The sequence below is a fragment of the Schistocerca gregaria genome, chromosome 2, assembly GCF_023897955.1.
Source record: "Schistocerca gregaria isolate iqSchGreg1 chromosome 2, iqSchGreg1.2, whole genome shotgun sequence".
NCBI classification, from domain to species: domain Eukaryota; kingdom Metazoa; phylum Arthropoda; class Insecta; order Orthoptera; family Acrididae; genus Schistocerca; species Schistocerca gregaria.
This window is the reverse complement of record NC_064921.1, coordinates 628,894,124-628,906,970: the sequence shown is the minus strand read 5'-3', so window position 1 is coordinate 628,906,970 and position 12,847 is coordinate 628,894,124. Positions and strand designations below refer to the sequence as shown.

Sequence of the window (12,847 nt, the reverse complement as noted above, 5' to 3'; positions counted from 1 at the left end):
GTATGGTGCTGTGTGTCTAAATTTGTTTATATTTACTTTGTCCCCACCAAAAAATCCCCAATTTTCCTCGCTTGTTATGTTAGTGTAATTAGGTTTTTGTGGAATGTGTGTGTGTGTGTGTGTGTGTGTGTGTGTGTGTGTGTGTGTGTGTGTGTGTGTGTGTGTGTGTGTGTGTGTGTGTGTGTGTGTGTGTGTGTGTGTTTTTTGGTTTTTCGATGGATTTTCGTGTGTTTGTTGTCATTTTTATGTAATGAAGTCATAGGCGCCATATTGAAGTCATGGTGTATGGTCGTTTAAGCCATATTTATGATGTGATGGGTCAAAGCAGATATGTGGAATCGGATGCTTCTGTATTGCCGATTGCTCTACAGACGGCTTCAGTTGCTGGCTCTCTAAATTTCTTCAACAGCACTCCTTGAAAAGAATGTTGTTTTACCTCCAGAGATTCCCATTAGAGTTCGAAAAGCATCCCAGTAACTCTTGTGTGTTGATCAGAGCTATTGGTAACAAACTTAGCAGCTCCTCATCTCTGAATTGATGGTTGGAGACAACAATGTTGTTACAGGTTGTCTGCAAATTTTTCACATTCATAACCTTATGTTCACAAAATAGTCATACCTTTTTCAAAAGCACAATAAACAGATACAGGTCCAGGCAAACTACTACAAAGGATGGAAAAGATTTTTGTAATGAAAAGCTACAAACGTTGGTCTTGTGTTCTCTCACAGGTAGTAAATATGGTCTATTGTGCGTGTGTATTTCATGAGAGAAGAACCACGGCATTCAAATGAGTGCCAGAAGCTTGGGATGTAATAGAGGATAGTACGAACCTCTCAATTTGGGCAAGTTACAGTACATCACAACAAGAACTGTTCTCACCAAACAATGAATGCCGTTCTTCAATTGTATCCATACAACATTCTACAACAACAAAGAGGAATCATTTCTGGAAAAATCTACCAACACTAATGGGCTGTTCCTAAAAGCCAGAAAAACCCGGACAGTCATATTGGTTGTCCTTTTTACTGTGCTTGCACATAGATGACTGTCACTTGCATCCAGTAAAAACTGAACTCTATAATTTGAGTGATTACCAAAACCACAAAAGTTCCACATATCTGAAATGTTTCGTATAAGCAAACACTCAGTGACAGAGTGAAAATTTCATTCTGTTCCACCTATCTGTATGAGGAATGTCTCGCTACAAAATATTACAAGTTGTTTCTTTGGCCAACACAAAAACTACAAGATAAGCTTCATGCCTATAAACACATAGATGACTTGCTGATTGCTCTTTGAATAATCAAGCATTCACACGAGACTGATTACTAAAAATTAGAACAGCAATATAGCCTACACATTTTAAAACAAACACAGAACACTTTGTTGCTGTGCAGTGAAAGTTAACTAGAATAAAACAACTGGACCAACCACGAGTAAATTAAAATCTAAAGCTGTCATCAACCTCAAAGCTGGTTCAAACTTCACAATGCTTTACTTCGCATGGTCATATCAGAGGAAAGCTCTTACCTTCCTATAATTTTGAACTGCTTCACTAAGACACTTTTAGGGAGACCTTTTCTTAATTGGCATCTAGCAAATAAAACATTTTAGGCATCAAAATGACCGACTTAACGGGCATTACATACTATGTAACATCTTGTTGTTGTTGTTGTTGTTGTGGTCTTCAGGCTTGAGACTGGTTTGATGCAGCTCTCCATGCTACTCTATCCTGTGGAAGCTGCTTCATCTCCCAGTAACTACTGCAACCCACATCCTTCTGAATCTGCTTAGTGTATTCATCTCTTGGTTTCCCTCTACGATTTTTACCCTCCATGCTGACCTCCAATACTAAATCGGTGATCCCTTGATGCCTCAGAACATGTCCTACCAACCGATCCCTTCTTCTGGTCAAGTTGTGCCACAAACTTCTCTTCTCCCCAATTCTATTCAATACTTCCTTATTAGTTATGCGATCTACCCATCTAATCTTCAGCATTTTTCTGTAGCACCACATTTCGAAAGCTTCTATTCTCTTCTTGTCCAAACTATTTATCGTCCATGTTTCACTTCCATACATGGCTACACTCCATACAAATACTTTCAGAAACAGCTTCCTGACACTTAAATCTATACTCGATGTTAACAAATTTCTCTTCTTCAGAAACGCTTTCCTTCCCATTGTCAGTCTACATTTTATATCCTCTCTACTTCAACCATCATCAGTTATTTTGCTCCCCAAATAGCAAAACTCCTTTACTACTTTAAGTGTCTCATTTCCTAATCTAATTCCGTCAACATCACCCGACTTAATTCGACTACATTCCATTATCCTCGTTTTGCTTTGGTTTATGTACATCTTATATACCCCTCTCAAGACACTGTCCATTCCATTCAGCTGCTCTTCCAAGTCCTTTGCTGTCTCTGACAGAATTACAATGTCATTGGCGAACCTCAAAGTTTTGATTTCTTCTCCATGCATTTTAATACCTACTCCAATTTTTTCTTGTTTCCTTTACTCTTTGCTCATTATACAAATTGAATAACATTGGGGAGAGGCTACAACCCTGTCTTAGTCCCTTCCCAACCACTGCTTCACTTTCATGTCCCTCGACTCTTATAACTGCCATCTGGTTTCTGTACAAATTGTAAATAGCCTTTCGCTCCATGTATTTTACCCCTGCCACCTTTAGAATTTGAAAGAGAATATTCCAGTCAACATTGCCAAAAGCTTTCTCTAAGTCTACAAATGCTACAAACGTAGGTTTCCCTTTCCTTAATCTTTCTTCCAAGATAAGTCTTAAGGTAAGTATTGCCTCCCGTGTTCCAGTATTTCCACGGAATCTAAACTGATCTTCCCTGAGGTCGGTTTCTACTAGTTTTTCCATTCGTCTGTAAAGAATTTGTGTTAGTATTTTGCAGCTGTGACTTATTAAACTGATAGTTCGGTAATTTTCACATCTGTCAACACCTGCTTTCTTTGGGATTGGAATTATTATATTCTTCTTGAAGTCTGGGGGTATTTCGCCTGTTTCATACATCTTGCTCACCAGATGGTAAAGTTTTGTCAGGACCGGCTCTCCCAAGGCCGTCAGTAGTTCCAATGGAATGTTGTATACTCCGGGGGTCTAGTTTCGACTCAGGTCTTTCACTGCTCTGTCAAACTCTTCACGCAATCTCGTATGCCCCATTTCATCTTCATCTACATCCTCTTCCATTTCCATAATACTGTCCTCAAGTACGTCGCCCTTGTATAGTCTCTCTATATACTCCTTCCACCTTTCTGGTTTCCCTTCTTTGCTTAGAACTGGGTTTCCATCTGAGCTCTTGATGTTCATACAAGTGGTTCTCTTTTCTCAAAAGGTCTCTTTAATTTTCCTGTAGGCAGTCTCTATCTTACCCCCAGTGAGATAAACCTCTACATCCTTACATTTGTCCTCTAGCCATTCCTGCTTAGCCATTTTGCACTTCCTGTCGATCTCATTTTTGAGACTTTTGTATTTCTTTTTGCTGCTTCATTTACTGCATTTTTATATTTTCTCCTTTCCTCAAGTAAATTCAATATTTCTTCTGTTACCTAAGGATTTCTACTAGCCCTTGTCTTTTTACCTACTTGATCCTCTGCTGCCTTCACTACTTCATCCCTCAAAGCTACCCATTCTTCATCTACTGTATTTCTTTCCCCCATTCCTGTCAATTGTTCCCTTATGCTCTCCCTCGAACTCTGTACAACCTCTGGTTCTTTTAGTTTATCCAGGTCCCATCTCCTTAAATTCCCACATTTTTGCAGTTTCTTCAGTTTTAATCTACAGGTCATAACCAACAGATTGTGGTCAGAGTCCACATCTGCCCCTGGAAATGTATTACAATTTTAAACCTAGTTCCTAAATCTCTGTCTTACCATTATATAATCTATCTGATACCTTTTAGTATCTCCAGGGTTCTTCCATGTATACAACCTTCTTTCATAATTCTTAAGCCAAGTGTTAGCTATGATTAAGTTGAGCTCTGTGCAAAATTCTACCAGGCAGCTTCCTCTTTCATTTCTTAGCCCCAATCCATATTCATCTACTGCGTTTCCTTCTCTCCCTTTTCCTACTCTCTAATTCCAGTCACCCATGACTATTAAATTTTCGTCTCCATTCACTATCTGAATAACTTCTTTTATTTCATCATACATTTCTTCAATTTCTTTGTCATCTGCAGAGTTAGTTGGCATATAAACTTGTACTACTGAAGTAGGTGTGGGCTTCGTGTCTATCTTGGCCACAATAATGGGTTCACTATGCTGTTTGTAGTAGCTTACCCGCATTCCTATTTTCCTATTCATTATTAAACGAACTCCTGCATTACCCCTATTTGATTTTGTGTTTATAACCCTGTAGTCACCTGACCAGAAGTCTTGTTCCTCCTGCCACCGAACTTCACTAATTCCCACTATATCTACCTTTAACCTATCCATTTCCCTTTTTAAATTTTCTAACCTACCTGCCCAATTAAGAGATCTGACATTCCACGCTCCGATCCGTAGAACGCCAGTTTTCTTTCTCCTGATAACGACATCCTCCTGAGTAGTCCCCGCCCGGAGATCCGAATGGGGGACTATTTTACCTCCAGAATATTTTACCCAGGAGGACGCCATCATCATTTAATCATACAGTAAAGCTGCATGCCCTCGGGAAAAATTACGGCCATAGTTTCCCCTTGCTTTCAGTCGTTCGCAGTACCAGCACAGCAAGGCCGTTTTGGTTACAAGGCCAGACCAGTCAATCATCCAGACTGTTGCCCCTGCAACTACTGAAAAGGCTGCTGCCCCTCTTCAGGAACCACACATTTGTCTGGCCTCTCAACAGATACCCCTCCGTTGTGGTTGCACCTTCGGTACGGCTATCTGTATTGCTGAGGCACGCAAGCCTCCCCACCAACGGCAAGGTCCATTGTTCATCTTAGCATTTATTTATTTTTTCCTAGATATGCAGCTCCCTGCCAGACATGAAGTATGTAGTAATTGACAGAAAAATCTCCCAGGACTGAAAAGATTTGCATCGCAAACTTCGAATTTATAAGCCTGTGAACAACACTAAGAAAAGCATACAAACACCACACCACATTTAATAAAGCTCAACTAGGCCTAATATTTGTCTAAATCTTTAACGCAACTTTACATTCGAATAGGCCTATGTGTTTGTCAGTTAATGAGAGGATCCGGGATGAAGGTAACATGCTGCCGGTAGGTAGCAGAGTATTGGGTATCTGTATGTACCGTATACAGTATCCGAAAAAGTTGTGGATTTGAATTTGTTACGCGTACCATCCTTACACATTGAGCTGCTAATGAATAACCAAAGTCTCAAAACTAAGTCGTCGTTGCCTGCCTGTTAAACTCATGTTATCAGTCAGGTAATGATGTCATTTGTGTTTCGGACGCAATACATGTGTAAGTCTCAAAACATCGGACACGGATAACAACATGCCGTAACTATCGGCAGCAAGTATCCCTTTACACCTAGAACACTCTTGTACGAATTGATAAAATAAACCTGTGACAAGCACTATGTCGAAGTATAACATCCTATAGAATAAAACAAGATTACTACGAGTAGAACACGCATATTTCACTCATTATTAATGTTTTTAAAGAACGATGTCTTAGGTCAATCCATAAACATGCGAGCCTAAACAGATTCAGCGAAAAAATAAACAATCAATGGGAGCAACTCTTCACTCCATTTGATACACACAATAACATTAACGGTGACGAACAGCTGGTCACATTCTTACATGTGATACTGTTGTTTTAGATTTTCTTGAGAAAATAAATAAATAAATAAATACACGGTACACTTACATACCAATACTTCAAATAGCAGTACAGCAGCTGCTCATTATTTAATTTCCCGCTTGTGATTCAATGTAGTAGGGAAACTGAAAGCCAAAAATTGACGACTATGTCGCTAATCATCGGAAGGAAAATTTTTCTCATTGACTAAGTGTATGAACAATACGAATTGTATTCCGCAGTAGCGCTCCTCACATCACTCTCATCCTGACGATGTCTGTCACAGCTGTTATTTACCCTACAAGAGTACACCCTCCGCGGGTCTCAAAGATCTTCTACCTCAGTCATAACAACGGACTCAAAGATTACCGAAACCTGCAAAGATTTTAGCGTTTAGCATTCACGTATCCAAATATGGGAACGGTTGAGGATAGCTGGGCTGCGATTGTGACTAGAGAGGCGTGGCAGTGAGTTGTTGTCAAACTAAGGTAAAGCTATTTGTGTTAGAAGTGCAGAGAAAGAGCTATGACAGTCTAATTTCTCTAGCATACCTGGAAGTTGTTCACTAATTTTGGTAGACATGAAGGGTTTTATATAGCGCATTCTTGAATCAGAGTGTTTTCTTCATAATTGTGCCCCAATCTCGGTTATTAGAACGTTTACGTTTCTGCTCTTGTACAGCTATTGAACGAACAGACTAAGACACTTATAAATTGCAGTTCGAGGCTGTTACAGTTCAACATATAAGTACAAATAGGTGTACGTATTGTATTGTGTTGTTGTATACATAGAACAAATTTTGCTACTTTTTTGTGGTACCTCTTTTTGTTGAATAGTGTTTCTCCAGTTTCTGTAACTAGAACAATTTATCACGTAGATTGCTTTCAAGAAGTCGTTTACTGTGCCCCAACTAATGACTAGACGGTTACCTTGATAATTGTTTGTTTAGTGGTTGTAAGTTTTGTAGAAACCAATACGTGACAATTTAGTCACAGCATCGACAGCAGTAGGCCTGCTGCATTCAACAGATTCAGTCCAAGTAATAGTAATGAGGAATCAAGTACATCTTCATACTTTGCTTTAATACGTAAGTGTTAGAAAAAAGGATGTTTTCGGTTTAGACCAAAATTATGGTATGTTCGAGAAGCAAGATATACTGAGTAACTGATGAGCCCAAATGTGAGAGGGGCAAAAAGTATGAGTGAGTCATGAACCAGACGGGTCCATGCAACTGGTCATAAATTTTTCACGTGCATAATATACTTTGACAATCAATATATTTTAAACAAGCTGAGTTTTCGTGTCCGGCTCTTTTTTAACTCCAATTCTGAGTGTGATTAGAGTCATCACTGCCAAACTATCTATCTGGTACCAGTTATCCACATACACAACATGTGTGCATGATTCCCAGATTTACATTTGTTTAGAAAAAATATTGCAGCTGTGAAATCTTTCAGGGGAAAGATATAATAAAAATTATGATATATACCCATACTTTAGAGTACAATTGTATTGAAATTGGCAAAGTGCTTAACTATACCCATCTGCAGTGAGAGAGGAGAGACCATTGAAAAAATGCATTACATGTATTTTGAACAAAGTATCAGTCCTCTGTCAAGTAACCAATTTTTGTATTCCTCATTGCTGTAGAAGTGGTTGAATCTTACAATTTTCCAGCTGTTTCTACTGCTTTGCTTTAGAAGGCAATGCATGAAATTTATTTTTCTTATGCTCAGGAAAAGTGCAATACTTGTTACCTAAATGTCATAGCTGTACATTTATTTGCCATAAATAGGTTGTCAGTTATTGTCCATATCTTGTGCTCTCTTAGTTACTTCAATGTTCCATAGATCAAAATATATGCATGTTCTAGTTATTTACAGTTTTGAAGTTGACTATTTATTTCTGTTCAAGAATTCCACTATATTTCAGAAGGCTTTGTTAAACAGACAACCTGACTTCACATTTGAAAATGCTTTTGTTATAAGTCAGATCTTTTATTTCAATGGAAAGATTTTCAGAGGTTTTTGGACATGTATTTCATTACTTTCTGTGCCAGAGTTAAATTTGCTGGAAGAAAATACAGATCATTTTTTTCTTCTTCATCTGCATGTACAGCTACGCTCTGCAAGCCCCTGTGAGGTCCATGGCAGATGGTACATCCATTGTCGTTAGGGTTTCTTGACATTCCATTTTCATATGGAGTGTGGGGATGCCTCTATATGTGCAGTAATTACTCTAACCTTATCTTTACAATTCACAAGTGAGCAACATATAGGAGATTGTAGAAAACTCCTAGAGTTATCATTTAAAGCCTGTTCTTGAAACTTTGTTAGTAGACTTTTTCAGCATAGTTTACGTCCATCTTCAAGAGTCTTCCACTTCAGTTCCTTGGTATCTCTGTGACACACTACCATGGTTTAAACAAACCCATGCACATTTGTGCTGCCCTTCTCTGTATTTATTCAGTAGCCTCTCTTAGTCCTGTTTGATACAGGTCCCACAAACTTTTGCAATATTCCATGATAGGTTGCACAAGTGTTTTGTAAGCAATCTCCTTTGTATACTGATTGCACTTCCCCAGTATTCTCCCGATAAATTGAATTCTACTGCCTGATTTACTCACAACTGAGCGTGTGTGATAATTCCATTTCATATCCCTACGAAATGTTACACCCAGGTAGTTGTACAAGTTGGCCAATTCCAACAGTGACTCGCTGGTGTTGTAGTCATGGATTACTGCATTTTTTTTCTCCATTTTGTGAAGTGCACAAGTTTACATTTCTGAACATTTAAAGCAAGTTGCCGATCTTTGCACCCCTTTAAAATTTTATCAAGATTGTGATATATTTATGACTAACTCTGTTACTTCCAAACTGTGATGGATTGTTGGTATCAAATTTCAACAGTGACTAAATGTACTTTGACACAATGATTAACATTCACACTTGCTGTAACAGGTGCCTGCAAGATGCTCATCTGTGAATGCCTCATTTAAAGCTTTCGGTTCTTTCCTTTTTGCAACATACTCTTTTTCCAAAAGTAAGAAGTCGCCCAGATTATTATCCTGTTAGATATCAGTGAAAGAAAATATATTAACATTTCAGTTGTCACATTAACTGTTTCCACCGATCTAATATATATAGTTTCTCCACGTAAAATTTTTATCAGTATGTGCATGCAAGAACTTGGAATTTTCTACTCTGGTTATTATTTCTTTTTAATGCACAACATTATTTTGGTGTGGACTATTGCTCACAGTAAAAACTTGTATGAACTGTTTCTAAATGTAAATGCATTTTGGTTGGATTTGAAGTTCATTTTAAAGGACTTCCAGAAAAATTACCCGTATCTCATCTATATACACATGCAGTGAATAAATCAGGGCAGCAATTGAACCAAATAACTGTAGGAATTAAATTGTGTTCAATGTGTCATCCACCATTATGACATGCACAGATGTGCCTGTAAACTTCTTTGCAACATCCATGACTAACAAAAAACAAATCAAAAAATTAAATCTCCAAATAACACACCACAATGCTAATTCTGAACACGAAATCAAATCTGTTGTCCACAACTGAAAACATCTAAATAACTCTTTACCATGACCACGGCGACCACCACCACCACTTCCACTCACTCAAGGAGTCCAGTATCACTTAGCACTCACTGGTTATGTAGAAACAAGCATTCCACAGTAGAGTACACCACTACGTACTTGCAATAAGCCTGCTGCAAACACAATACATCTTAAATACACCGAGCGAGGTGGTGCAGTGGTTAGCACACTGGACTCGCATTCGGGAGGACGACGGTTCAATTCCGTCTCCGGCCATCCTGATTTAGGTTTTCCGTGATTTCCCTAAATCGTTTCAGGCAAATGCCGGGATGGTTCCTTTGAAAGGGCACGGCCGATTTCCTTTCCAATCCTTCCCTAACCCGAGCTTGCTCTTCGTCTCTAATGACCTCGTTGCCGATGAGATGTTAAACACTAACCACCACCACCATCTTAAATATGCACCATCATGACATTACGCAACACAACATGGTTACATCAGTGATCAAAGCAGATGAGTGTATCACATGCTAGAGTTCACCGCATCTAACACATCTAATGATTCCAGTTTGTTAGGTCATGCAGCACTCATCCTTTTTCAGTGCATTTCATCCATTTGTTTTATTTCATTTTATTTACAGCTCATTCTAGCAAATATATGTACTGAGACACACCTGTTAATTTGTCTACAGAAGCAGCTTATCTTTGAAAATCTGTAATTGGTAGTATATGTTGATCAGAATAACAAAGTGACTGACTGCTATCATAGCAACAACCAATCAGAGCATGAGTTTGGCACACACCTTTCCCCCCTGTGCACAGTTGTCATATTGCTTTGCTTACTCTGATGGCCAGCTGCAAATGGCAGTTGTGGTCTCAACATAATTATTGCCATTTGTTTCATAGGGTTTGTTTCTCTGTTCGGTAATTATGTTTCTTTTACAGAGTATGTGAAGCTAACTGGGAAATTTCATAGTAAAGTAATAAGACAATTATGACCCTGCAAAGCAAACTCAGTTCTGGACATGAAAGGCAAACATATGAATGTACTTCATATGGAACTGCACTACTACTGCTGCTACCAGATCTGTATTGCTTGTATATGTAATGGCAAACTGACATCATCTCCTCCTTCTCTCCCTCTCTTCCCTTCCATGCTAAACTGTCTGTGTATTTGTTATTCTGACCCAGGTATAGCACTTGTTTATATTTCCTGTAACCAATGGTCATTGATTCACAGCACTTACAATCCCTAAACATTAAGGACTGCCTCAGGTTCACCCACCTTGCTTCTTAAATCTTGTACATTTTAGTGTAGCATTGTTAAACAATCTGTATATTCTGTCTTATGCCCTCTATTTACATTAGCAATGTCTTGTTACTGTTAAGCTTTAGAACCTCTTTCAGGCTTGATAGTAGTATTGCACTTCTCATTTGTGTTCATTTCCTGGTTGCTGTTACTCTTACTAGTGATTGACTTCATTTTGTATGCTGCTGATGTTTATTCTGCTGCCACTCCCTGTTTTATTCTTAAAGGGGTTATGACACTCTTCTGGCCATTAACAGGAGTTTGGCCTTAGGTCACCCAATATCGACCCACTGTACTCACACTAATGACCTCTACCAATTTCCTTTTCCCAGACATTTTGCGATGTGGGCCACACCGTATAAAACCCAGTATACTGATGTAACAATAGATATCATAGTATTGTGTGCAAATGAGCTGTTATATGTGCCATTTCCAACATATTAATTTCCTTTTTTTTTTTTTTCATGTCCAATATAAAAAAATCTTAGAGCATGTTCTCTTCCATGCTTCGTACCAGCTGCCAGTTCCCAGCCTTCAACTTCCCTCCTTCATTTCTGGCTTCTTTCATCTGTATCAGAAGAGCATAGTTCTTTCTTTCCTGTGCCTTTACCAATATATTGCTGCTGTTAATCATGCACTGCTGAGAGAGAGAGAGAGAGAGAGAGAGAGAGAGAGAGAGAGAGAGACTTGTTTTGATAAGAAATACTGCATTAAATAACCTTAAATTTGTTAATTTATACTAATGAGTTGCAATATATGATTATTGTTTTAGCCGTGAGTTCAAAAATGTATGTAAACCAAGTGGGAAGAAACTACATGATTTTTTTATGTTATTTCAGAAAATGTTATTTCCTGAAAAAAAGGAAGTTGTACACTGATTTTATGGTAGTTAATATAAATGATAAGAACAAGAATAATTGTTAGTAGTGTTTAAGTGTGTTTACAATTGTGAGTCAATGTAATTTTGAGTTATTTGTCCTAAAATTTAAGCCTAGAACCAAGTATTTGGTAGTGACAATGTAAATTAACTATTTCCGACAACTTTATCAGAGAACGCCCAAACCTCAGTTATAGTGTGTGAACGGATAGTAATACTTGTGTACAGAATGAATTATTTTTTGCACATGGAATCGATTTGTACCTAAAACTATGGCCATCTTGGAAAGACGATTTATTGGTGAATAACAGTTTCATCATGAAGGACACCATAAGCTATTGTGAGACATCTGTTTGCACATCTAGTCAAGTCACCTGAAAATTAAAACTCTAGTCACATTTTGTAAATGTCAGTTTACAATAATTTCATATTTCTAACCTTGTCTAATCCAATTGTACTTTTATATGTTTATATATGTATGTATTATCTCTGTAATATGTCATACTTGTCCTATACAGTTGTGCTGAATGGTCAAAGGATGAATAAATAAATGTGTGAGTGTGCGTGCTGCATGTATTTTTGCTCTTACAAATTTTCATTTATTTGATCAGTGCAACTGGTGGTCTCTTAGTATAAGTTACAGTCAGGGTGTGAATAAAGGTTATCTCTACCATGCGCTACCTCCCAGGAGTGATAGTCCAGCAATATATGCCCATGTCTCAGGAATAAGAGCTGAATGTTAAGTGATGTGTAGAAAAATTTACACTTTAATGTAAGAATTTGCCGCAAACATTAAAATATACACATACTAGTGCGTAAGATATTTCTAATACTGTTGCACCCAAAAATTGTCAGAAACAGTCAGTTTTTAGGCTTTCTTGCACAGAGTGCATTACTGTTCTGAAGTAGTGCCAAAGTCAGAAATTACATAGCACTCATGTTATGTCATATAGCTTGGAAAATAGAAGACGAATACTGGCAAAATTGTAGTTTTGTGGTCAGATTGCATGTTATGCTTCAATATTTCAGTCAGCAAGAGTGTTGTCCCCAACAGGCAAGGTTACATATTTGAGTCCTGGTGTGGCACACAATTGTTATCTGGCAGCGTGTTTCAGAGTGAAAGATTCATTCTGTGAATGTAATTATGATAAAACTGTGGGGCAATTTCATCTCAAATCACACAAATCAAGAATGAAAGTGTGACATCACTATTTTAAAGTTTGCGGAAGTAATATATGTCAAAGTTGCACGTAATACCTCTCCAAAACTGATGATTTGTTAAAATGTTACAGACCTCTGTAAATGAGAGTATTTAACCGGCCA

General features: G+C 38.0%; 2 protein-coding genes and 1 non-coding gene across 6 annotated transcripts in view; 2 read left to right on the top strand and 1 right to left on the bottom strand.

Annotated features, from left to right (window-relative positions):
- LOC126334642 (protein brunelleschi) overlaps positions 1 to 6,141 on the bottom strand; it is a 249,443-nt gene extending 243,302 nt beyond the window's left edge. Inside the window, exon 1 of one of the 2 annotated variants that reach the window (XM_049997084.1) lies at positions 5,853 to 6,141. The gene's annotated coding sequence lies outside the window, so the exon portion shown is untranslated. Of the gene's footprint in view, positions 1 to 5,848 lie in introns of both variants that reach the window. The other variant, XM_049997085.1, reaches the window with a different exon arrangement.
- Positions 6,142 to 6,172: 31 nt separating this feature from the next.
- Positions 6,173 to 12,847, top strand: part of LOC126334643 (LIM and senescent cell antigen-like-containing domain protein 1) — a 66,108-nt gene continuing 59,433 nt past the window's right edge. The window contains exon 1 of one of the 3 annotated variants that reach the window (XM_049997086.1): positions 6,173 to 6,267. The gene's annotated coding sequence lies outside the window, so the exon portion shown is untranslated. Of the gene's footprint in view, positions 6,539 to 12,847 lie in introns of all 3 variants that reach the window. The other 2 variants (XM_049997088.1, XM_049997087.1) reach the window with 2 other exon arrangements.
- On the top strand, positions 9,545 to 9,617 carry Trnaa-cgc (transfer RNA alanine (anticodon CGC)). Its single transcript has one exon. It is a non-coding gene; the product is annotated as a tRNA-Ala (tRNA).